The following is a 23389-nucleotide window of genomic DNA, read 5'->3' as shown; positions in this document are numbered from 1 at the left end:
CTATGAGCACAGTAGGAAGCCCATGTTCCAGGGAAAAATGTGTTCTGCTCTAGACAAGTTAAGTTGGAGATTCCCACAGGACATCTAAAAATTATCCATCTGGTATATAGAGCTTGAACTTGGATAATTTTGGCTGGGCCTTTTATGAATTATGTCAGTATAGACATAGTTGTTACAACAGTGGATGTGACTGAAAGTGCCTAATAGAATAGAAATAATGATGCCTCTCATTTACTGAGTATGCCGAATGACTCAGACTATTCTAAGGGTTTTTCAATAATTATCTTCATTAATCCTTTATAATCCAATTGTTTCATGTATTAACTCATTTAATTCTTTGTGGTACACAATGAACAGAAGAGGGAGTTAAATTTGAGGGTGGTCAACATAGCTCATAACAGTCCTAAATTACCAAGGATGTCCCTAAGCAAATCAGAACACAAAGCTAGCTGTCTTTAGTGAGAAACATCTCTGTGTAGATGGAGATGGTTGGATCTACATGACAAAGTTTATGCTGTTTATCACATATAATCATGTGGGATTCCTGGAAAGAATAAAGGTTAATATTGGAATGCAAAAAGATCAGAATAAAGGCTAACACATTCAGACACACAAAAACGCAAATGCTTTCTGATTGTTCCAGTTCTCAGGGCCATTTGTCAAAAGTCCCAAGCCTTCCTTGACAGCAGTTGCACCAGGGATACATTTTGTATGCTCCTCCTACCTTTCTGCCCAATGAGAAGTTTTCCTTTAGCCCTTGTCATTGGACACACCAGCTCTTTCTCTATCCCGTTGTTCCCTGACATCTCTTGCCCTTTCACTTGGGCTTATGCTGGGTAGGAGTGAATATTGCATTTCATGGCCCCAACAGAGGGGGAAGATGTGACTCCAAGGACAGGAATTCATTAAAGGAGATAGATGAGAATGAGAAAAGAGTCCTTCAGATGGAAATAGAAGAAGAGATGTGGCTCACAGGGAGGAGAGGCAGTGTGATTGAAGAAATAAATATATGACCACCTGCATCTCAACTGGTTTATTTTTGTCTCTTTATGCTTCAAGGTCACCAAGGACAAGGATATCAAACAAATATCATTCAATCTTTATTCCAGTGTGGAAATTTTGCCTGAAGTCCTCCACCTAAAAACCTGATGCCACTGGTAATGATGTTTATGAAGACAAGATCGAAGCACAGAAAATAATATATGTATATATACATCTGGTTGAAATACAATATATACATATATATATATATACACACACACACATACACACACACACACACCAGCTATTAATTCTAGGAAATGGAGTATTAAGGGTGCATTTTATTTCATTAGTTTTACTTTTATGCATTTTCTTCATATCATATTTTGCATTCAGAGTTTTCATAATTTGAAAAAAAAATAAACTTTTTTCTTTCTAAAAGAATGCTTCCATAGGAGTTCTTTAATCTGTCTGTGAGTTATTTAAAAGCAAATAAACTGTGGCCTGCAAGTCAGGGTGGGGCACACAGATTTATAGTTTGGATGGAATCTTTAAGGAATAGGCCCTGGTCAAGACTGAACTGACTGTGCCCTGCCCAAAGAAACCAGACCAAGCGGGCAGGTAAGGGTGAAATCCAGCCTATGATTCTGTTGCAAGCACTGTGTCCTGGGAAGGAGTTGCTCTAGCCAAAACTAGAGATATCTTTTCAGAATTGGACTCCTGGAGGGGGAATAATTGGGTAATTTGCTTGCCAAACCAGGCACCTTCTGGTGATGTGCATGAAGGCACTTGCCTATGTTAAAGGAAATCCTGGCCCTGTTTGATGTAAATTACCTGGTTCTGTACATTTCCTTCAGCACCAACAGCTCCTCAGGAGCTCTCCAGCCATATTTCCTCTTCTCACATTCCATTGTATGAATCCATCAGAAAGTTGCCCCAGGCAGACAGTTAACTCAGGCAAACTGAAGAATAATTAATTTATTTTAGAGTAGAATGGCAGAAAGTCGGTATCTAAAATTACAATGTATTTATAGATCATATATTTGGTACCTGCTACAATTATTTTGTGTCACTTAATCATCACAGTAGCTCTAGACAGTTGACAGTTTTCTCCTTTTTACTCTCCATACGTAAAGAAAAAAGGGCACAGAAAGCAAATTTACTTTCCAAGTGACACTTAGATGGTCTTATATAGTCCTGATTTAACATCCAGGCCTGTTGTTCTGGCTTGGATTAGGTGTGCTAATGTTAGGAGAACAGGGATAAGATGCAAATTAAACAATGAATAAGACGGATTCCACCTAAGATGGAGAAAGCTGAAAAGAGCCTCATCTCACCCTTATAATTATGAAAAAGTAGATAATTGCAAAATCATAATCTTTTGTACTCATCAGAGAACTGTGGTGATCTGAAGCTATATATGCCCAGTTAATCTAAGGAAAAGAGACATTAAAGTTCTGCCTTTATGGTTTGGGACAACAATCCAAGGAATAGATATAGTTTTTTTTTTTTTTTTCTCTTGCCCTGCACCTTTCTGATTATGTCTTTTATGAGACATAAAGGTAAGAAGGTATGATAGATTCAGATACCATGAATAAGTTCTTTTAGACATTCTTTGTTGCCAAATATCATTGCTAATATTCATATGTGTGTGGGGGGGGGTGTATGAAATAATTTGATTCATTTGGGAAAATCAAATTTTGAAGGATATTTTGAAGCCACTGAATTGTTTCCTCATGTGCAGTGAAAAAACTGAAATTCAGAGATTGAGTGAAGTAATCAAAAGCACATCATTCAGCTAGTTAGGAAACAGATTTCATCTTGAGAAGATGTCACAAACTGCTAAAACATCCTCCAAATTCAAATTTGACTTATGGACACTGAACAAATAACTGCTTTATATACAAATGATATTGGTATTCTGAGCTACTCAAATACATAATATTCATATTACTTTATGTAAACTAGGTATAATTGACCACTCTTGAGTATGTAGATGATGGTAATTAAGAGTTAGAGAATGAGTCATTTAGGTGCTTTGTGTAATGTGTTTGCTGATTTCTCCCTGAAATTGTAACTTCTAAGGACAGTCATGTCTGTAAATGAGATAAGAAAGGAATTATCTTCCACCCAAAAGAATTAGCCTGTTCACTGTGTTTTAATTTAACCAACTTCAACCTCTAATGCCTTGACCCCACTCTCTCTTATATTTTTATATCTTACCACACATCAGAGCTCCTACTTGGGACCACAAGTAAGTGAGAATCTGGGGCTTCCCCTAACTTTGAAATGTGTGAACCAAAGAGAAGGACAGAACAGCTCACAGAGATCTAATCTACCCTCATAGACATTTTAGAGATCGGTTTGTACCAAGTGGTTCTCTGCAAGAGGCAGAGAAATAGCTCTGAGAGGATCTCTAGTGTTTTAGCAAATGATTGTGATTGGAAGAGGCAAACCCAACTCTGTCGGCAATATTATTTCTCTAAAACCACATAGTGAGGTATGTATTAGAATTTTATTATGATAAGAACACATGAGAACAACCACTTAACAAATTTCAAGTTTACAATACAGGATTAGGAACTACAAGCACAGTGTTGTGCAGCAGATCTGCAGAGGTTATTCATCTGGCATATCTGAAATTGTATGCCCATCGAATAGCAGCTTCCATTTCCCCCTTCCTCCAGCCCCAGCCAACCACTATTTTATTTTCTGCTCCTATAAGTTTGGCTATTATAGATACTCTACATAAGTGGACTCATGCAGTATTTATTCTCTTATGACTAGCTTATTACACTTAGCATAATGCCCTCAAGTTTCATTCATGCTGTAACTATTGCAGAATTTCCTTCTTTAAGAAAGAATAACATTGCTTATCTGTATACCTTATACCACATTTTCTTATCTATTCATTCAAAACTGGGACATTTAGGTAGTTTTCACAGCTTGTCTATTTTGAATAATACTGTGATATACATGGGAGCACTGGTAATATCTCTTCAACTTCCTATTTTAATTATTTTGCATAAATACCAAGAAGAGGAAATCTTTGGGTCATATGGTATTCATATTTTTTCTTCCAACTTTTATTTTAGATTCAGGGGCTACACGTGCAGGTTTGTTACATCAATAAATTGCATGTCGGCTGGGATTGGCATACAAATGATTTTGTCACCCAGGTAGTGAGCACAGTACCTGATAGGTAGTTTTTCAGTCTTCACCCTCCTCTCATCCTCCACCTTTAAGTAAACCACCAGGGTATATTGTGCTTCTTTTGTGTCCTTGCGTACTCAGTGTTTAGCTCCTACTTGTTAGTGAGAACAAGTGGTATTTGGTTTTCTGTTCCTGTATTATTTTGCTTCAGATAGTGCCTTGCAGCTGCATCTAGGTTACTGCAAAGGACATGAATTTTTTTTTTTTTTTTTTTTTTTTTTTTATGGCTCTGTAGTGCACCATGTTGTATATGTACCACTTTTTATTTATCTAAACCACTGTTAATGGCCATCTAGTTTGATTCCATGTCATTACTATTATGAAAAGTGCAATAAGCATACACATGCACTTTGGGAGGCTGATGCGAGTGGATCATCTGAGGTCAGGAGTTCGAGACCAGCCTGGCCAACATGGTGAAACCCCGTCTCTACTAAAAACACAAAACCTTAGCCTTTTGTGGTGGCAGGCACCTGTAGTCCCAGCTACTTGGGAGGCTGGGGCAGGAGAATCACTTGAACCCAGGAGGCGGAGGTTGCAGTGAGCCAAGATCGCGCCATCACACTCCAGCCGGTGGGACAAGAGCGAGACTCTAAACCAAAAAAACAAACAAACAAAAAACCATATACATGCATGTATCTTTTAGTAGAACAATTTATATTCCTTTAGGTATATACCAGTAATGGGATTGCTGGGTCAAATATTAGTTCTGTTTTAAGTTATTTGAGAAATCTCCAAACTGCTTTCAACAGTGGCTGAAGTATTCAGCAAATAGCATCAGGATCACTGGCTAGCTGTATGCAGAAAATTAAATCTGGACCCCTTCCTTTCACCATATAAAAAAAGATAGCATATAATTGGCATTTCCACCAGCAACGTATAAATGTTCCCTTTTCTCTACAACCTCACCAGCATCAGTTATTTTTTGATTTTTTAATAACAGCTATTCTGACTGGCATGAGTTGGTATCTCCCTGTGGTTTTGATTTGCATTTCTCTATTGATTAGTGATATTGAGCATTTTTCACATGCTTGTTAGTTGCATGGATCTTCTTTTGAGAAAGATCTATTAATGGCTTTTGACCATTTTTAATGAAGTTGTGTGGTTTCTGCTTGTTGATTTGTTTAAGTTCCTTATGGAGTCTAGATATTATACCTTTCTCAGAATCATAGTTTGCAAATACTTTCTCCCATTCTGTAGGCTCTTTTCATTCTGTTGATAGTCTAATTTGCTGTACAGAAGATCTTTAATTAGATCTCACTTGTCAATTTTTTGTTTTTGTTATTACATTTGCTTTTGGAGTCTTTGTCATGAAGTCTTTGCCAACACCAATGTCCAGAATAGTGTTTCCTAGGTTTCTTCTAGGGCATTTATAGTTGTAGGTTTTACATATATAAGTATTTTTAACTTTATATTAAGTAAATTTTTTATATGGTGAAAGGAAGGATTCTAGTTTTAATTTTCTGTATATAACTAGCCAGTTATCCTGACACTATTTGTTGAATAGGAAGTCCTGTTTCCATTACTTGTTATTATCAACTTCGTTGAAGATCCAATGGTTGTAGGTGTGCAGGTTTATTTCTGGGTTCTCTAATCTGTTCCATTGGTCTATGTATCTGTTTTGTTCTAGCACCGTGCTACTTTGGTGACTGTAACTTTGTAGTATAGTTTGAATTTGGATAGTGTGATGCCTCCAGCTTTGTTGTTTCTGCATAGTATTATTTTGGTCATTTGGAATCTTTTTTGGGTTCCATATAAAGTTTAGAATAGTTTTTCTAATTCTGTGAAAAATGACATTGGTAGTTTGATCAGAATATCATTGAATCTATAAATTGCTCTGGAGAATATAGTCAATTTAATAATATGGATTAGAATGGAACAATATCCATGAGAATGGAATGTCTTTCCATTTGTTTGTATCATCTCTGATTTCTTTTAGTAGCATTTTGTAACTCTTGTTGTAGAGATCTTTTACCTCCCAGGTTAGCCGTATTCCTAGGTGTTTTATTCTTTGTGTGGCTATTGTGAAAGGAATTATGTTCTTGGTTTGGCTCTCAACTTAGGTATTATTAGTTGTATAGAAATGCTACTAATTTTGGTACATTGATATTGTATCCTGAAACTTTGCTGAAGTTGTTTATAATTTCTGGGAAATTTGGGGCAAAGGCTATGGGGTTTTCTAGGTATAGAATCATATTATCTGCAAAAGGAGGTAGTTTGACATCCTCCCTTTCTATTTGGATGTCTTTTATTTTTTTTTCTCTTGCCTGACTGCTCTGGCTAGAACTTCCAATGCTATGTTGAACCAGGAGTAGTGAGAGTGGGCAACTTTGTCTTGTTCTGGTTCTCAAGAGGTATGATTTCAGCTTTTGCCTGTTTGTGACATGATGTTGGCTGTGGCTTTGTCATAGATGTCGCTTATTATTTTGAGATATGTTCCTTTGATACCTAGTTTGTTGACAGTTTTTAACATGAAAGAATGTTGAATTTATTGAAATCTTTTCTGCACCTATTTAGATAATCACATGGATTTTTGGTTTTTTTTTTTTATGTCATAAATCACATTTACTGGTTTGCGTATGTTGAACCAACTTTGCATCCCAGGAATAAAGCTTACTTGATCGTGGTGGCTTAGCTTTTGCTGTGCTGCTGGATTTAGTTTGCTAGAATTTTTTTTTTTTTTTTTTGAGGTATTTTGCATCAATATTTATCAGGCATATTGTCTTGAAGTTTGTTTTTTTTTTTTTTTTTTCCTTTCTGTTTCTGTCAGGTTTTGGTATCAGAATAATACTGACCTCATAGAATGATTTAGGGCAGACTCTCCCCTCCTCAATATATTGGAATAATTTTGGTAGGATTGGTATCAGTTCTTCCTTATCTATTAGGTATAATTCAGATGTGAATCTGCCTGACCCATGGCTTTTGTTGGTTGGTAGGTATTTTACTATAGATTCAATTTCAGAACTTGTTATTGATCTGTTTAGGTAGTCAGTGTCTTCCTGGTTCAATCTTGGCAAGTTGTACGTTTTCAGGAATTTATCTATTTCTTCTAGATTTTCTGGTTTTTCAGCATAGGAATGTTCATAATGGTTTCTGAGAGTTTTTTGTATTTCTGAGGGTTCCATGGTAATGTCCCCTTTGTCATTTCTAATTGTGTTTATTTGGATCTTCTCTTGTTTTACTGTGTATTAATCTGGCTAGTGGTCTATATAGCTTATTCTTTCAAAAAACCAATTTTGGTTTTCTTGATTATTTTTTGTGAATTTTCACATCTCAATTTTATTCAGTTCAATTTAGATTTTGATTATTATTTTTCTTCTGCTAGTTTTGGAGTTGGTTTCCTTTTGTTTTTTCTAGTTCCTATAAATGTGATGTTAGGTATAAATTTAAGACATTTCTGACTTTTTGATGTAGGCCTTTAGTGCTATAAACTTTTCTCTTAACACTGCTTTAGCTGTGTCCCAGAAATTCTGATATGTTTTATTTTTGTTTTCAATAGTTTCAAAGAATTTCTTGATTTCTGCACTAATTTTATTTCTTACCCAAAAGTCATTCAGGAGTAAGTTGTTTAATTTCCAAATACTTGTATGGTTTTCAGAGATCTTCTTGGTATTGGTTTCTGTTTTTGTTGCACTGTGATCTGAGAGTGTGGTTGATATAATTTCTGTTTTTTGAATTTCTTGAGCACTGCTTTATGGCCAAGCATGTGGCCAAAAATGTATGCAGCACAGAGTATGTGCCATGTGCAGATGAGAAGAGTGTATATTCTGTTGTTGTTGACTGGAATATTCCTTATATGTCTGTTAGGTCAATTTGGTCAAGTGTGAAATTTTGTTCCTGAATATCTTTGTTAGTTTTCTGCCTCAATGATTTATCTAACACTGTCAGTAGGGAGTTGTATTCTCCTACTATTATTGTAAGATTAGCTAAGTCTCTTCATAGGTCTCTAAGAACTTGTTTTATGAATCTGGTTGTGCCCGTGCTGAATGTACACATCTTTAGGATAGTTAAGTCTTCTTGTAGAATTGAAGCTTTTATCATTATGTAATGCCCTTCTTCATCCTCTTTGATAGCTTTTGGTTTAAAGTCTGTTTCTTTTTTCCCAAAATGAAGGAGCAACCCCTGCTCTTTTTTGTTTGTTTTCCGTTTGCTTTATAGATATTCCTCCATTCATTTAAGTCTGTGTCTTTACATGAAAGATGGGTCTCTTGAAGACGGCATGTAATTGAATCTTGCTTCTTTATCCAACTTACCATTCTGTGCCTTTTAAGTGGAGTGGTTAGCCTGCTTATGTTCAAGGTTAATATTGATATGTAAGGATTTGATCCTGTCATAGTGTTATTAGCTGGTTGTTATGTAGACTTGATTGTATAGTTGCATATTGTGTCAGTGGAATATTTACTTAAGTGTTTTTTTTCTTTTTTGTGGCAGGTAACAGCCTTTTGTTTCCATGTTCAGCACTCCCTGAAGGACCTCTTATAGGGCAGGTCTAATGACAACAAATTCTCTTAGTATTTGTTTGTCTGAAAAGAATTATGTTTCACTTATAAAGCTAAGTTTGGCTGGAAATGAAATCATGAATTTCTTTTGTTTAAGAATGCTGAATGTAGGCCTTTAATCTCTTCAGGCTTGCAAAGTTTCTGATGAAATTTCCACTGTTAGTGTGATGAGAGTTCCCTTTGTACATGATTTGCCTCTTCTTTCTTGCTGTCTTTCATATTTTTTATTTGACTTGATCTTGGAGAATTGGATAACTATGTGTCTTAGGGACTGTCATCTTGTGTAATATCTTGCTGGGGTACTCTGAATTTCCTGAATTTGCATTCAACCTCTCTAGTAAGGTTGGGTAAATTTTCAGGGACAATATCTTCAAATATGTTCTCCAAGTTCCTTGGTCTCTCTCCCTCTCCTTCTGTAATCAGTTGTAGGTTTGGTCTCTTTACATAAACTCATATTTCTTGAAGTTTCATTCATTTTTTATTATTTTTATCTGACTTTTATTATTTTTATCCTTTATTTTTATCTGACTGAGTTGATTTGGAGAACTGATCTTCAAGCTCTGATCCTCCATTTCTGCTGTTAGTACTTCCAATTATATTATGAAATTTTTATAGTGAGTTTCTAACTCTAATAGATTAGTTTGGTTCTTTCTTAAAATGGCTATTTTATCTTTAAGTTTTTGTATTATTTTATTGGGTTTATTAGATTCCTTTGATTGGGTTTCAGCTTTCTCCTGTATTTCAATGATCTTCATTGCCATCTAGACATTGCTGGGTAGCTAGCATGGTAGTTTGGAGGTAAGACACTGGTTTCTACAGTGTCAGAGTTCTTGCGCTGGTTCTTTCCCATCTGTGTGGGCTAGTATTTTGATAGTCTTTGCAGTTGCTGTCCTTTGGATGGGGCTCTTTTATTTTATATTCTTTGATGCCCTTGAGTGTTTAACTGTGCTATAACTGTGCTATAACTGTGTTATAAGTTGGGTTTAGTTGATAGGCTTTGGTTTCTGGATAATTTCATGGGGCCAAGGATCAGCTCAGCACTGTTAGGCTGCGTGCTCTACCCCTAGGGATCTGAAACTAGGCCAACACCTTTTTTTCCTGGCCACTTGAGGTAAAGGACCTGCTGCACTGAAGGGGCTAAGGTGTTCTCAGTCCACTGGCAAAACTATCTATTTGGGGACATGCTGGCAAAAATGCTTTGGTGGCACAGCAATTGTGGGTCAGTGCAGCCAAGGCCATGCTTCAAGTGGGTGCAGCCAGGCAGAAACTCTGAGAGAGGCCAGCAGATGGGGGCACTCTGATCAAGCTGGCCCCACCCTTTGAGCAGATAGCTCATTTCCATCCAGCCCCTGCAGTCAACAAAGGCTAAAGCCACCTAGAGGAGTATGGCGAGCCTTAAAGGATGGGCATCCATGTCCATGCTCCACTGCAGCCAATCCTGTGCCAAACCCTCTGTCTGTGCAATCTGGAGTTCTGTCTCTGCCAACTCTCCTGGCATTTCTCCTAGCCAGCTCAGATGTCTGTGGGAGTTACAGGATCTCCTACAGCTAGGATTCTGGAAGTCCATGATGAGAGTGGGCTACTCTACAACTGTTCCACTGAACACTTTCCCACATTTTTAATTTTTTAAGAAATCTTAATAATTTTTTTTTACTGATTATACCATTGTGCATTCTCACAAATAGCATATAAGGGTTACAATTTCTCAACATCCTCAAAAAGATAACACCTGTTATCTTTTTTGTTTGTTTGTTGATAAAAGACATCCTAACAGATGTGAAGTGATGGGACATTGTCAGACAGTCTTCCAAAGTGGCTACAACAATTTACATTCCCATAAGCGGTGTAGAAAAGTCCTAATTTCTCCACATCCTCATCAACACTTGTTATTACATAATTTTTTATTCTAGTCAGCCTAGTGGGTATACCCAACCTAATAGGTATAAAGTGATTTGCATTTCCCCGATGACTAATGTCAAGCATTTGCAAAAATACTTATTGGTTGTTTGTATATATTCCTTGGATAAATTTCTATTCAGAGTCTGCCTATTTTTTAATTAGGTTGTCTTTATTATTAAGTTGTATACTTCTTTATATATTCTAGATATAAGTCCCTTATGGAATATATGATTTGCAAATATTTACTTTTATTCTACTGGTTGTCTTCTCATATTCTTGATAATGTTATTTAATACATAAAAGTTTTTAATTTTAATAAAGTCCAATTTATATATTGTTTGCTTGTGCATTTGGTATCATATCTTAGAATCTATTGCCAAATCCAAGGTCATGTGGATTGACACCTATGTATTATTCTAAGATGTATACAATTGCAGTTCTTTTTTTTTTTTTTTTTTTTTTTTTGAGAGACGGAGTCTCACTGTCGCCCAGGCTGGAGTGCAGTGGTGCGATCTCGGCTCACTGCAAGCTCTGCCTCCCGGGTTCATGCCATTCTCCTGCCTCAGCCTCCTGAGTAGCTGGGACTACACGCCCGGCTAATTTTTTTGTATTTTGAGTAGAGACAGGGTTTCATGGTTTTAGCACGATGGTCTCGATCCCTTGACTTCATGATCCACCCTCAGCCTCCCAAAGTGCTGGGATTACAGGCGTGAGCTGCCGTGCCGTGCCGCAGTTCTTAAATTTAAGAGTTTTGATCCATTTTGAAATAATTTTTTCATATGATATGAAATAATGAATCCAGTTTATTATTTGTATATGACTATCTCATTGTCCCAGTATAATTTGTTGAAAATGACTAGTCTTTTCTTATTAGAGAGAAAGCTGCAATACCCGTTAATTTTTAAATAGTGTCTTCCTGGCAAATGAGCAAATTAAGATGAAGTCTTTACATTGGGCCTCCATTTCATATGACTATGCCTTATAAAAAGGGAAAATTTGAACACAGAGAAGGACATGCTATGGAGAACACCATGTGAACATAAGAACAGGTATTAAGGTTATGCATTGATAAGCCAAAGAACACTGAAGATTTTCATCAAACCACTAGAACCTACTGAGTAGGCACAGGACCGATTCTTTCACAGCCATCAGAAGGAATCAAATCTGCTGATGCTCAAATCTGCTGACTCTTGATCTTGGACTTACAGCCTCCAGAACTGTGAAACCATAAATTTCTGTTGTTTAGGCCACCTAGTTTGTGGTCTTTCCTTTTAGAGGCCCTAGAAAAGGAATAGTTTGGAAAAGTGACATGGGGTACATTGTAACAAATACCTAAAAATGTGGAGATGGCTTTGGAACTGGAAAATTGGTATCAGCTGGAAGAATGAGGTATATAATATAATGGGTTTAAACTGGAAGAATGAGGTATAATATAAATGAGGTGTAGTATAAAAAGTGTAGGTTGCCTTGAAGAGATTATTGGTAAATAGGGACATTAAAGGAGATTCTGGTATGGACTTAGAAAGAAAAATAAGACAGTCGAAGAGAAAGCCTCTATGATCTTTTAGAATAAACGTGTCATCAACAGAATATTGCTAGAAATGTAAATGTTAAAGATGGTTCTGATTAGGTCTCAGGTGGAGATGAGGTATATGGGAAGAAAGGCAATCTTCATTATATAGTGAGAAGGGACTTGGCTCTCTTGGCTGTATTGTGTTCTGTTGAGTAATGAACTCGGATATTTAGCTGAGGAGACCTCTAAGTGCAATGTTGAAGGAATGCCCTAATTTCTTCTTACTGTTTAAAATTAAATGAGGAGAGAGATAAACTGAAGAGAAACATTTTTGAGAAAAATAAATGAGAATTTGAATACAAGCATTTGAATAATCCTTATTCTAGTCACATTGCAGAGAGAGAGACTCTGAAGAGAATACCAAGAGACACCCCCCTTGGGTGTCTGGATTTTTGCCACTTGCTAAAGAGATCAGGTCTATAACACGTGGACACCATCAACCATCTCAGCTGACATGCTGTCAGCTTGTACCAAAGTATGCTAAACATCGATCCAAAGAGCCTTAAACTCTCATGTAATTTTCTCCATTGGTTTTTGGACTTGTTTGAGACCTGTATCCCTTTTCTTCTGTCTGGTTCTTCCCTTTTAAAATGGAAATGTCTATGCTATGCCTGTCAGATCATAGTATTTTTAAAAAGATAACATATTTTCTAGGTTTTCAGGTTCACAGATGGAGAGGACTTTTGCCATGGAATTAATCATATCTTGAGTCTCACCCATATTTATTTTGATATTTAGTTGAGATTTTGGACTTAGTTAATTTTAATGAATGAGTTAAGATATTGGGGGATATTGGAGTGAGGTGACTCTATTTTGCATTTCATCAGGATATGAATTAGTGAAGGTCAAGAGTGGAATTCTACTGGTTGAACTGTATCCCCCCAAAGTTTGTGTGCTCAATTCCTCACTTCTCATATCTAAAAATGTGACTTTATTTAGAAATAGGCTCATTACTGACACAATAAAGTAAGCTGAGGGCATTAGGCTAATTATTGTCTAATTCAATAAACGCTAGTGTCTTTATTTTTTAAAAAGGGAATTTTTTTTAAAATTACAGGTGGAACATCATGAAATGATGAAAGTAGAGATAAGAATAATGCATTCATAAGCCAAAGAACACCAAAGATTTCTGGCAAACCACCAAAAGCTAGGGGAGATACATGAAGCAGTTGCTTTCTCAGAAGAAATCAAACCTACTGACCTCTTGATCTCGGCTTAATTCCTCCAGAGACAAGAAATAATAAATTTCTGTTGCTTAAGGCACCCAATCAAAGATACTTTGTTACAACAACCCTTTAAAACTAATACATTCTTAAAGGACCATCTTCCTTTTCATCAGAACATTTATCCCAGTTTATTGCATTTATTAATTTCCTGCTAAGAAAAATAACTGCCTTCCAAGTTCAAGTATAATTCCGTAAAACTTGGATTTGTTTTTAATTTCTTCTTTTATCTACAGAACCTTAAAGAGTCTCTGGTAGCTATTAAAAACATAATAGAATGGATAAATGGATAAATGGGTGAATGAGTGAATGGCATGCTGGCTTCTCATCATTGCTTCTTTAACATAGCTGTAAAATTTGGCTTAAGTCCCTAGGCTCTATGGCCAAGTTCCATTTCATCATGAATAGTCAACTTCCACTCATGATTTGAACATGACCATGTATCAAGATGGCCAAATTTAATTTTTTAAGGCACTCTGTGACAGAAGAGGATAAGAGAAATTGTTAGATATGGTTTCTGATAGAACATCAGCAGTTCTATCAGAAACTGCTTCTTCAGAGCAGGCTGAAGAAACAAGGTGATCACCTTGCATTTAACAGAAAGAAGAATGATTTTGTTATTCGATTAATTTAATATGACTGTCTAGAGGTAGAATGGGTGTATTATAACATAGAGAATTCTCTGTTGTGACCTTTCTTTTTGGGAGGTCGTCATAGTCTACTATTTCTTTTTTTTTTTTTTTTTTTAATTTTCTCAGTTGACAGATAACATTATATGTTTTTATTGGGTACAATATGATGTTTTGAAGTATATATACATTGTGAGGTGGTTAAATCTCACTGCTTAACAAACACATTACCTCACAGCTATCATTTTTGTCATGAGAAGACATAACATCCACTCTCCTTATATTTTTCAGTAATACAATATTTCATCTTTAGTTATACTCACCTTGCCATGAAATAGATTTCTTGATATTTATTCCTCCTATCTCACTATAATTATATATCTTTTGACCAACATTTTCCCATTTCTCCCTCCCCTACAACCACTGTAGCCTCTGGTTACCACCACTCTACTCTCTACCACTATGAGATCAACTTTTTGAGATTCTACATATGAATAAGTGATATGGTTTGGCTCTGTGTCCCCACCCAAATCTCATTTCAAATTGCAATCCCTGTAATCCCCAAGTGTCATGGGAGGGACTTGGTGGGAGGTGATTGGACCATGGGGGAAGTTTCTCCCTTGCTGTTTTCATGATAATGACTGAGTTCTCACAACATCTGATGGTTTTATAAGTGTTTGACAATTCCTCCTTCATACACTCTCTCGCCTGCTGTCATGTAAGATGTGACTGCTTCCCCTTCTGCCATGATTATAGGTTTCCTGAAGCCTCCCAGCCATGTGGAACTGTGAGTCAAATAAACCTCTTTTCTTTATGTCTTTTTCATATACACTACCTAGTCTTGAGAAGTTCTTCAGAGCAGTGTGAGAACAAACTAATACAATGAAATCATGTGATATTTTTCTTTCTGTGCCTGGCTTATTTCACTTAACAAAATTTCCTTCAGGTTCATCCATGTCATCACAAATGAAAGAATTTCCTTCCTTTTTATGATTAAAAGTATTATATTTTGTATATATACATTTTCTTTCTTTTTTGGGGGGGCTTGGGGATGGTTTTTTTTTTTGGCATTTGGGAGATATCATCTTCCTTCCCCAGGAGAGGGCAGAGAGAGTTGCCTGGATGTTTACGGGCAAATGGGTGCGTCAAAAGCCCATGAAAGCAAGTAAGATCATTGGGGATCATGTGGTCTTGTGTTCAAGTCTTATGTGGTCCCCACCTGTCTGAGTTTTTATGAATAACAGCAGAGGTTGCAGTAAGCTGAGATGGTGCCACTGCACTCCAGCTTGGGTGACAGAGTGAGACTCTGTCTCAAAAAAAAAAAAAAGAAAAGGAAAAGAAAAGAAATCTTTGGCCACATACGGTGGCTCATGCCTATAATCTTAGCACTTTGGGAGGCCAAGGTGGGTGGATCACTTGAGGCCAGGAGTTCAAGACCAGCCTGGCCAACATGGTGAAACCCCCATCTCTACTAAAAATACAAAAATTGACTGGGCATGGGGCAGATGCCTATTAGCCCACCTACACAGGAGGCTGAAGAGGGAAAATCGCCTGCATCCGGAAGGCAGAGGTTGCGGTGAGCCAAGATGGTGCCATTGCACTCCAGCCTGGGCAACAAGAGTGAGACACTGTCTCAAAAATGAAACAAACAAACAAAAAAACAACAGGATAACAAACACAAACACAAGTCTATTACATAGTCGTACATTTATCAGCTTTGTCTTTAAATGCAAAGGCTGACCAAAAAGCTAGCAGTGCTGCAAATGTGATGCCCACACCAGCACCTCAGGGCTCTGTTCTCTGTTTCCTTTATCAGTCTGCACATGTGTAGACCTGCCTCACTCCATTAGGGCAGTAGGCATATTCCATCCACCTGTGCTAGTTGAGTAAAGCAAATGACCTCTGACCTGGTTTTCTCTACTGGCCTTTCACTTTAGAGCTCAGTAGTGTATGTCAAGTTTGTTCACTTGAAACACACACGCACACACATATACACAATTTGTCTCTGACCAAGGCCAGAGACAGGTACTTCAAAGCAGGAGGGGTGGGGTAAGAACTTTATGATGACTAGATTGACTAAACATACATATTCAACAGGTTACAGAAAGAGCAATAAATATTCATGAAGGTGGTTGCCCAAAACTGTGGGAGCCCATCTCTTGCATTAGCATGACCTGGATGTGAGACATGGAGTATAACATTTTGGAACTTTAAGGTTTAACGACTGCCCTATTGGATTTTGGACTTGCGTAGGGTCTGCAGTGCTTTTGTTTTAGTCAATATCTCCTATTTGGAACAAATGTATTTACCCAATGCTTGTAACCCCATTATATCTAGGAAGTAACTAACTTGCTTTGGATTTCATAGGCTTATAGGTGGAAGGGACTAGCCTTGTCTCAGATGAGACTTTAGACTTAGACTTTTGTATTAATGATTGAATGAGTTAAGACTTTGGGGGACTGTTGGAAAGGCATTACTGTGTCTTGAACTGTGAGGACATGAGATTTGGGAGGAACTCTGGGCTAAGTGATAAGGTTTGGCTCTGTGTCCCCACCCAAATCTCACCTTGAATTGTAATAATTGCTATGTGCCATGGAAGGGACCGAGTGGGAGGGTAACTGAATCATGGGGACCGTTTCCCGCATGCTGTTCTTGTTATACTGACTGATTTCTCATGAGATCTGATGATTTTATAAGGGGCTTCCCCCTTTGCTCAGCACTCATTCTCTCTCCTGCCGCCCTGTGAAGAAGTGCCTTCCACAAAGATTGTAAGTTTCCCAAGGCCTTCCAAACCATGCTAAACTGTGAGTAAATTAAACCTCTTTCCTTCATAAATTGCCCAGTCTCAGGTATGTCTTTATTAACAGTGTGACAAAGAACTAATACAAGTTGGTACTGGGAAAGAGTGGAGTGCTGCTGTAAAAATAACTGAAAATGTGGAAGCAACTTTGGAAATAGGTAACAGGCAGAGGTTGGAAAAGTTTGGAGGGCTCAGAAGAAGATAGAAAAATGTGGGAAAGTTTGGAACTTCCTAGAGATTTGGAAGGCTCATAGGTAGAAAGATGTGGGAAAGTTTGGAACTTCCTGGACTTGTTGAATGGTTTTGACCAAAATGCTGATAGTGATACAGACAATGAAGTCCAGGCTGGTGGTCTCAGATGGAGATGAGGAACTTTTTGGGAACTGGAGTAAAGGTCACTCTTGCTATGCAAAAGCACTGGCAGCATTTTGTCCCTGTCTTAGAGATCTGTGGAACTTTGAACTTCAGAGAGATGATTTAGGGTATCTGGTGGAAGAAATTTCTAAGCAGCAAAGCATTCAAGAGGAAGCAGAGCATAAAAGTTTGAAAAATAGGCAGCCTGGTGATGCAATAGAAAAGAAAAACCCATTTTCTGGAAAGAAATTAAAGCATGCAGCAGAACTTTGTGTAAGTAAGGAGGAGTCAAATGCTAATCACCAATACAATGGGGAAAATATCTCCAGGGCATATCGGAGACCATAAAGGCAAACCCTCCCATCACAGGCCTGGAGGTCTAGGAGGGCAAAATGGTTTCCTGGGCTGGGTCCAGGGGTGTCCTGCTCTGTGCGGCCTAGGGACTTAGTGCCCTGTGTCCCAGGAACTCCACCCATGGCTAAAAGTGACCAGTTTAGAACTCAGGCTGTTGCTTCAGAGTGTGCAAGCCCCAAGCCTTGGCAGCTTCCATGTGATGTTGGGCCTGCAGGTGCACAGCAGTCAAAAATTGAGATTTGGGAACCTCTGCCTAGATTTCAGAGGAAGTAGGGAAAAGCCTGGATGTCCAGGAAGAAGTGTGTTACAGAGGCAGAGCCCTCATGGAGAACCTGTGCTAGGGCAGTATGGAAGGGAAATGTGGGGTTGGATACCCCACACAGAGTCCCCACTGGAGAACTGCCTAGTGGAACTGTGAGAAGAGCGTCACTGTCCTGCAGACCCCAGAATGATAGATCCACCAACAGCTTGCACCATGCACCTGGAAAAGCCACAGGCTCTCAATGCCAGCTGTGAAAGCAGCCAGAAGGGGGTAAAAAAGTCACAGGGGTAAAACCAATGGGAACCCACCTCTTGTAGCAGCATGACCTGGATGTGACACATGGAGTCAAAGGAGATCACTCATTTTGGAACTTTAAGGTTTAATGACTGCCCTATTGGATTTTGGCCTTGCATGGGGCCTGTAGACCCTTTGTTTTGGCCAATTTGTCCCATTCCTAAGGGGTGTATTTACCCAACGTCTGTACCCCCATTGCATATAGGAAGTAACTAACTTGCTTTGGATTATACAGACTCATAAGCAGAAGGGACTTGTATTGTATCATATGAGACTTTGGACTTGGACTTTTGTGTTAATGCTGGAATAAGACTTTGGGGGACTGTTGGAAGGGCATGATTGTCTTGAAATGTGAGGACATGAGATTTGGGAGGAGCCATGGGCTAACTGATAAGGTTCGGCTCTGTGTCCCCACCCAAATTTCACCTTGAATTGTAATCATTGCCATGTGTCATGGAAGGGACCCAGTGGGAAGTAATTGAATCATGGGGACAGTTTCCCCCATGCTGTTCTTGTGACAGTGAGCGACTTCTTACAAGATCTGATGGCTCCATAAGGGGCTTCCCCCTGTGCTTGGCACTCATTTTCTCTCCTGCTGCCCTGTGAAGAGGTGCTTTCTGCTATGATAGTCATTTTCCTGAGGCCTCCCAGCCATGCTGAACTGTGAGTCAATTAAATCTGTTTCCTTTATAAATTATCCAGTCTTGCATATGCTTTTAGCAGTGTGAGAATGAACTAATCAATGGTCTTGACACATGCACATGCATATTGAACAAACATGCATGTAGCATATGACCCATGTTCACTTTGTGGTGTAGAGTTAACATTGAAATGTATTACAATTAGAACATATACATCAAAGATCTTTTCAGGACACAAAGGTACACAAGTGCACAGTCTCTGCAAACTGGCAAGCCAGTCCATGTTTGGTCGTCTTCTTATCAGGATAACAATATTGAAATCAGTCTTTTGTCCCATCAAAGCTGTAGCTATGGCTGATGGAAGAGGGGCTCAGTTAATCAGCACCTGTGAGATGGATGAGTTTTAATAGTTTTAATATTGCTTATTTTAAGGTCAATGCTTGTCTAGTTGCTAGAGATTTAAAAAAAATAACTTTGTCACAGACCATAGTTTATCCTTTTTAAACTTTTATTTTAGGTTCAGGGGTACATGTGCAGGTTTGTTAAATAGTTAAACTCATGTCACAGGGGTTTTGTTGTACAGATTATTTTGTCTGTACAACAGACAAAATTGGGTACCCTAGTACCCAATGGTTATTTTTTTCTAATCCTCTCCCTCCTCCAACTCCCTACCCTCAGGTAAACCCCAGTGTATGTTGTTCCCTTCTTTATGTCCTTAAGTTCTCATCTTTTAGATCCTGCTTATAAGTGAGAACATGTGGTATTTGGTTTTCTGTTACTATGTTAGTTTGCTAAGGATAATGGCCTCCAGCTGCATTTATGTTCCCACAAAAGACATAATCTTATTCCTTTTTATGGCTGTATAGTATTCCATGATGTATATGTACCACATTTTCTTTATCCAGTCTACCATTGATGGGCATTTAGGTTGATTCCATGTCTTTGCCATTTTGAATAGTGCAGCAATGAACATTCACATGTGTGCGTCTTTATGGTAGAATGATTTATCTTCCTTCATGTATGTACCCAGTAGTGAGATTGCTGGGTTGAATAGTAGTTCTGTTTTTGGCTCTTTGAGAAATCACCACACCTCTTTCCACAATGGCTCAACTAATTTATACCCCACCAACAGTGTATAAGCATTCCTTTTGTTCTACAACCTTGCCAGCATGCTATTTTTTGACTTTTTAATAATAGCCATTCTGGCTAGGGGCAGTGGCTCACATCTGTAATCCCAGCACTTTGGGGGGCCAAGGTGGGTAGATCACCTGAGGTCAGGAGTTCAAGACCAGCCTGGCCAACAGGACAAAGACCTGTCCCTACTAAAAATATAAAAAGTAGCCGGACGCAGTGGTGGGCACCTGTAATCCCAGCTACTAGGGAGGCTGAGGCAGGAGAATTGCTTGAACTTGGGAGGCAGAGGTTGCAGTGAGCTGAGATTGTGTCACTGCATTCCACCCTGGGTGACACAGTGAGACTCTGTCTCAAAAAAAAAAAATTAAAAACAAAATAATAGCCATTCTGACTGTTGTGAGACATATCTCATTGTGGTTTTGATTTGCATTTTTCTCATGATCAGTCCTATTGAGCTTTTATTCATGTGCTTTTTGGCCACACATATGTCTTCTTTGAAAAACATCTGTTCATATTTTTGCCTGCTTTTCAACAAGGTTGTTTGTTTTTTTCTTGTAAATTTGTTTAAATTCCTTAGAGATGCTAGATATTAGACATTTGTCAGATGCATAGTTTGCAAAATTTTCTTTTATTCTATATATTTTCTGTTTACTCTGTTTATAGTTTCTTTTGCTGTACAGAAGTTCTTACATTTATTTAGATTCCATTTTTCAATTTTTGCTTTTGTTATGATGGCTTTTGGCATCTTTGTTATGAAATCTTTGACCATTCCTATGTCCAGGATGGTATTGCCTAAGTTGTCTTCCAGGATTTTTATAGTTTTGGATTTTTACGTTGAAGTCTTTAATACAGCTTGAGTTGATTTTTGTATATGGTGTAAGGAAGAGGTCTAGTTTCAATCTTCTGCATATGGATAGCCAGTTCTCCCAGCACCATTTATTAATAGGGAGTCCTTTCCCCATTGCTTGCTTCTGTCAGCTTTGCCAAAGATCAGATGGTTGTAGGTGTACGGCCTTATTTCTGAGTTCTCTATTCTGTTCCATTGATCTGTGTATCTGTTTTTGTACCAATGCCATGCTGCTTTGGTTACTGTAGCCCTGTAGTATGGTTTGAAGTCAGGTAACATGATGCCTCCAGCTTTATTCCTTTTGCTTAAGAATGCCTTGGCTACTCGGGCTCTTTTTTGATTCTGTATTAATTTTAGAGTAGATTTTTCTAGTTCTGTGAAGAATGTCATTGGTAATTTGATAGGAATAGCATTAAATCTGTACGTTACTTTGAGCAGTATGGCCATTTTAATGAAATTAATTATTTTTATCCATGAGCGTGAAATGTTTTTTGATTTGTTTGTGTCATCTCAGATTTCTTTGAGAAGTGTTTTATAACCTTCATTGTAGAAATCTTTCACCTTCCTGGTTAGCTGTATTCCTGGGTGTTTTACTCTTTTAGTGGCAGTTGTGAATGGGATTGCATTCGTGTTTTGGTGCTCTGGTTGGCAGTTGTTGGTGTATAGGAATACTACTTATTTTTGTACATTGATTTTGTATATTAAAACTTTGCTGAAGTTGTTTATCAGCTGATAGAGCTTTGGGGTTGAGACTATGATTTTTTAGATATTCATGTTATCTGCAAAAAAAAGATAGTTTGACTTACTCTTGCCCTGTATTGTTTTTTCTCTTGCCTAATTCCTCTGGCCTGTACTGGAAGTACTAGAACATTGTTTATTCTTTAAGTGTTGGAGTTCATGAATTAATCCTTGCCTGGCATGGCCCTAGGTCCTGTGTATCATTTAGTATTTTTTCACCATGAGGAGTGTGTTCTGTCAGTTTCATGATCTCTGTTTTAACAATGCTGATCAGTTGTTGTGTCTAAACCATAAAATGGAGGCAGGGTATAATGAGATGTGTCTGACCTCCCACCCAGCATGGCCAGGAACTCAGTTTTCATATTTTCCTTGGGTCCCCTTGGCCAAGAAGGGGTCTGTTCAGTCAGTGAGGGGCTTAGGATTTTACTTTTGGTTGATAGGCCACACGTCTTTCTCCATACTTTTTGTATGTGTGAAGCAGTCTTCACTTACCTGACACCCAGGTGTTTCTAATTTAGGGATTCATCAATCCTGCCCTGTCAGGTTCTGTAGATTCAGCTAGAACTGGCCAGAGCTGCTGAAAGCAGTGTGCCTAGCCTTCCTCACAAAGGGCCATTTGGCGACTAAAACCTTTTGCACTGAATGTGCACTGATTCTGCCTGGATGTCCTTTCTGCCAAGTACCGTCTTACCCAAACCACACTTTCAATATCCACAGACTACCCTGAGAGCACAGACCCGGGCTTTCTTCCTCTATCCAAAAAAGTTTTATCTTCCCAAACTGAAACACAATTGTCTATACTCATGTCACATGTTCCAGGAAAGAGTACCTATCTTAATTGAAAACCTTTGAGTAGTGGGCAGCCTTCTCACATTTGGGTGATGACACTTGGGCTGGAACTGATTAAATTTCTGGTCTGGTGTTGACCATATGGAAAGGGTCACATGAACTTGGCAATGAAAGAATCCCATGGTTTGTTCTGCATTCTGCCGTAATGGAAGTTAGCAACGAGGTCCAGTGATTTTTCGTATAAATTTAAGTGCATCTGTATGTCTGTCAGTGTGTGCCTCCAAATATTCTTTATCCACTGATCCACTAGTGGACACTTAGACTGAATCCACATGAATCAATGTGAATTGTGAATAGTGCCATTCATAACTGTGAATGGTGCTGCAATAAATATGAGAGTATAGAGAGCTCTCCAACATACTGATTTCATGTCTACTTACTATAAACCCAGTGGCGGGACTGCTACATCATATGGTATTTCTCTTTTTCATTTTTTGAGGTGCTTCCATATTGTTTCCCATAATGGCTCTTTACATTCTCACCAACAGTGTAAGGAGCTCCCTTTTCTCCATATCCTTGCTGACATTTGTTATCGCTTGTCTTTTTGATAACAGCTGTTCAAACTGGGAGAGGGTGAAATCTCATTATGGCTTTACTTTGCATTACCCAATGTTTGGTGATGTGGAGCATTTTTCATATACCTGGTAACCATTTGTATGGCTTCATTTGATAAATGTCTATTTAGGCTTTTGTCTACTTTGTAATCAAGTTATTTTATTTTGTTTTTGTTTATTTTATATCGAGTATTGAGTTCTTTGAATTCCTTACATGTTTTGAATAATCACATGAAGAAGAATAAAATTAGACTCAACTCTCACAACATGTGAAAGTCACTCAGAATGAATTAAAGACTTAAAGATAAGATCCAGAACTATGAAACTACCAGAAGAAAACATAGAGAAAATGTCTCCAGACATTGGTATAAGAATTGTTTGAAGAATTGTTTGAATAAGACCTCAAAAGCACAGGTAGCAAAAGCACAAATGGAGAAATTAGATTACATCAAACTCAAAAACTTCTGCACAGTAAAGGATACAATCAACAGAATGAAGGGACAGCTTACAGAAGGGGATAAAATATTTGTAAACTATATATCTAACAA

The 23389-nt window shown here is 38.0% G+C and overlaps 1 protein-coding gene across 1 annotated transcript in view; it reads left to right on the top strand.

Moving 5' to 3' along the window:
- PYHIN1 (pyrin and HIN domain family member 1) overlaps positions 1–1357 on the top strand; it is a 40177-nt gene extending 38820 nt beyond the window's left edge. The window contains exon 10 of the mRNA XM_033196879.1: positions 1060–1357. The gene's annotated coding sequence lies outside the window, so the exon portion shown is untranslated. The remainder of the gene's footprint in view (positions 1–1059) is intronic.
- Positions 1358–23389: the final 22032 nt, after the last annotated feature.

Source organism: Trachypithecus francoisi, unplaced genomic scaffold (genome assembly GCF_009764315.1).
Source record: "Trachypithecus francoisi isolate TF-2019V2 unplaced genomic scaffold, Tfra_2.0 Lachesis_group5, whole genome shotgun sequence".
NCBI classification, from domain to species: Eukaryota; Metazoa; Chordata; class Mammalia; order Primates; family Cercopithecidae; genus Trachypithecus; species Trachypithecus francoisi.
This window is presented reverse-complemented; position numbering and strand designations above follow the sequence as displayed.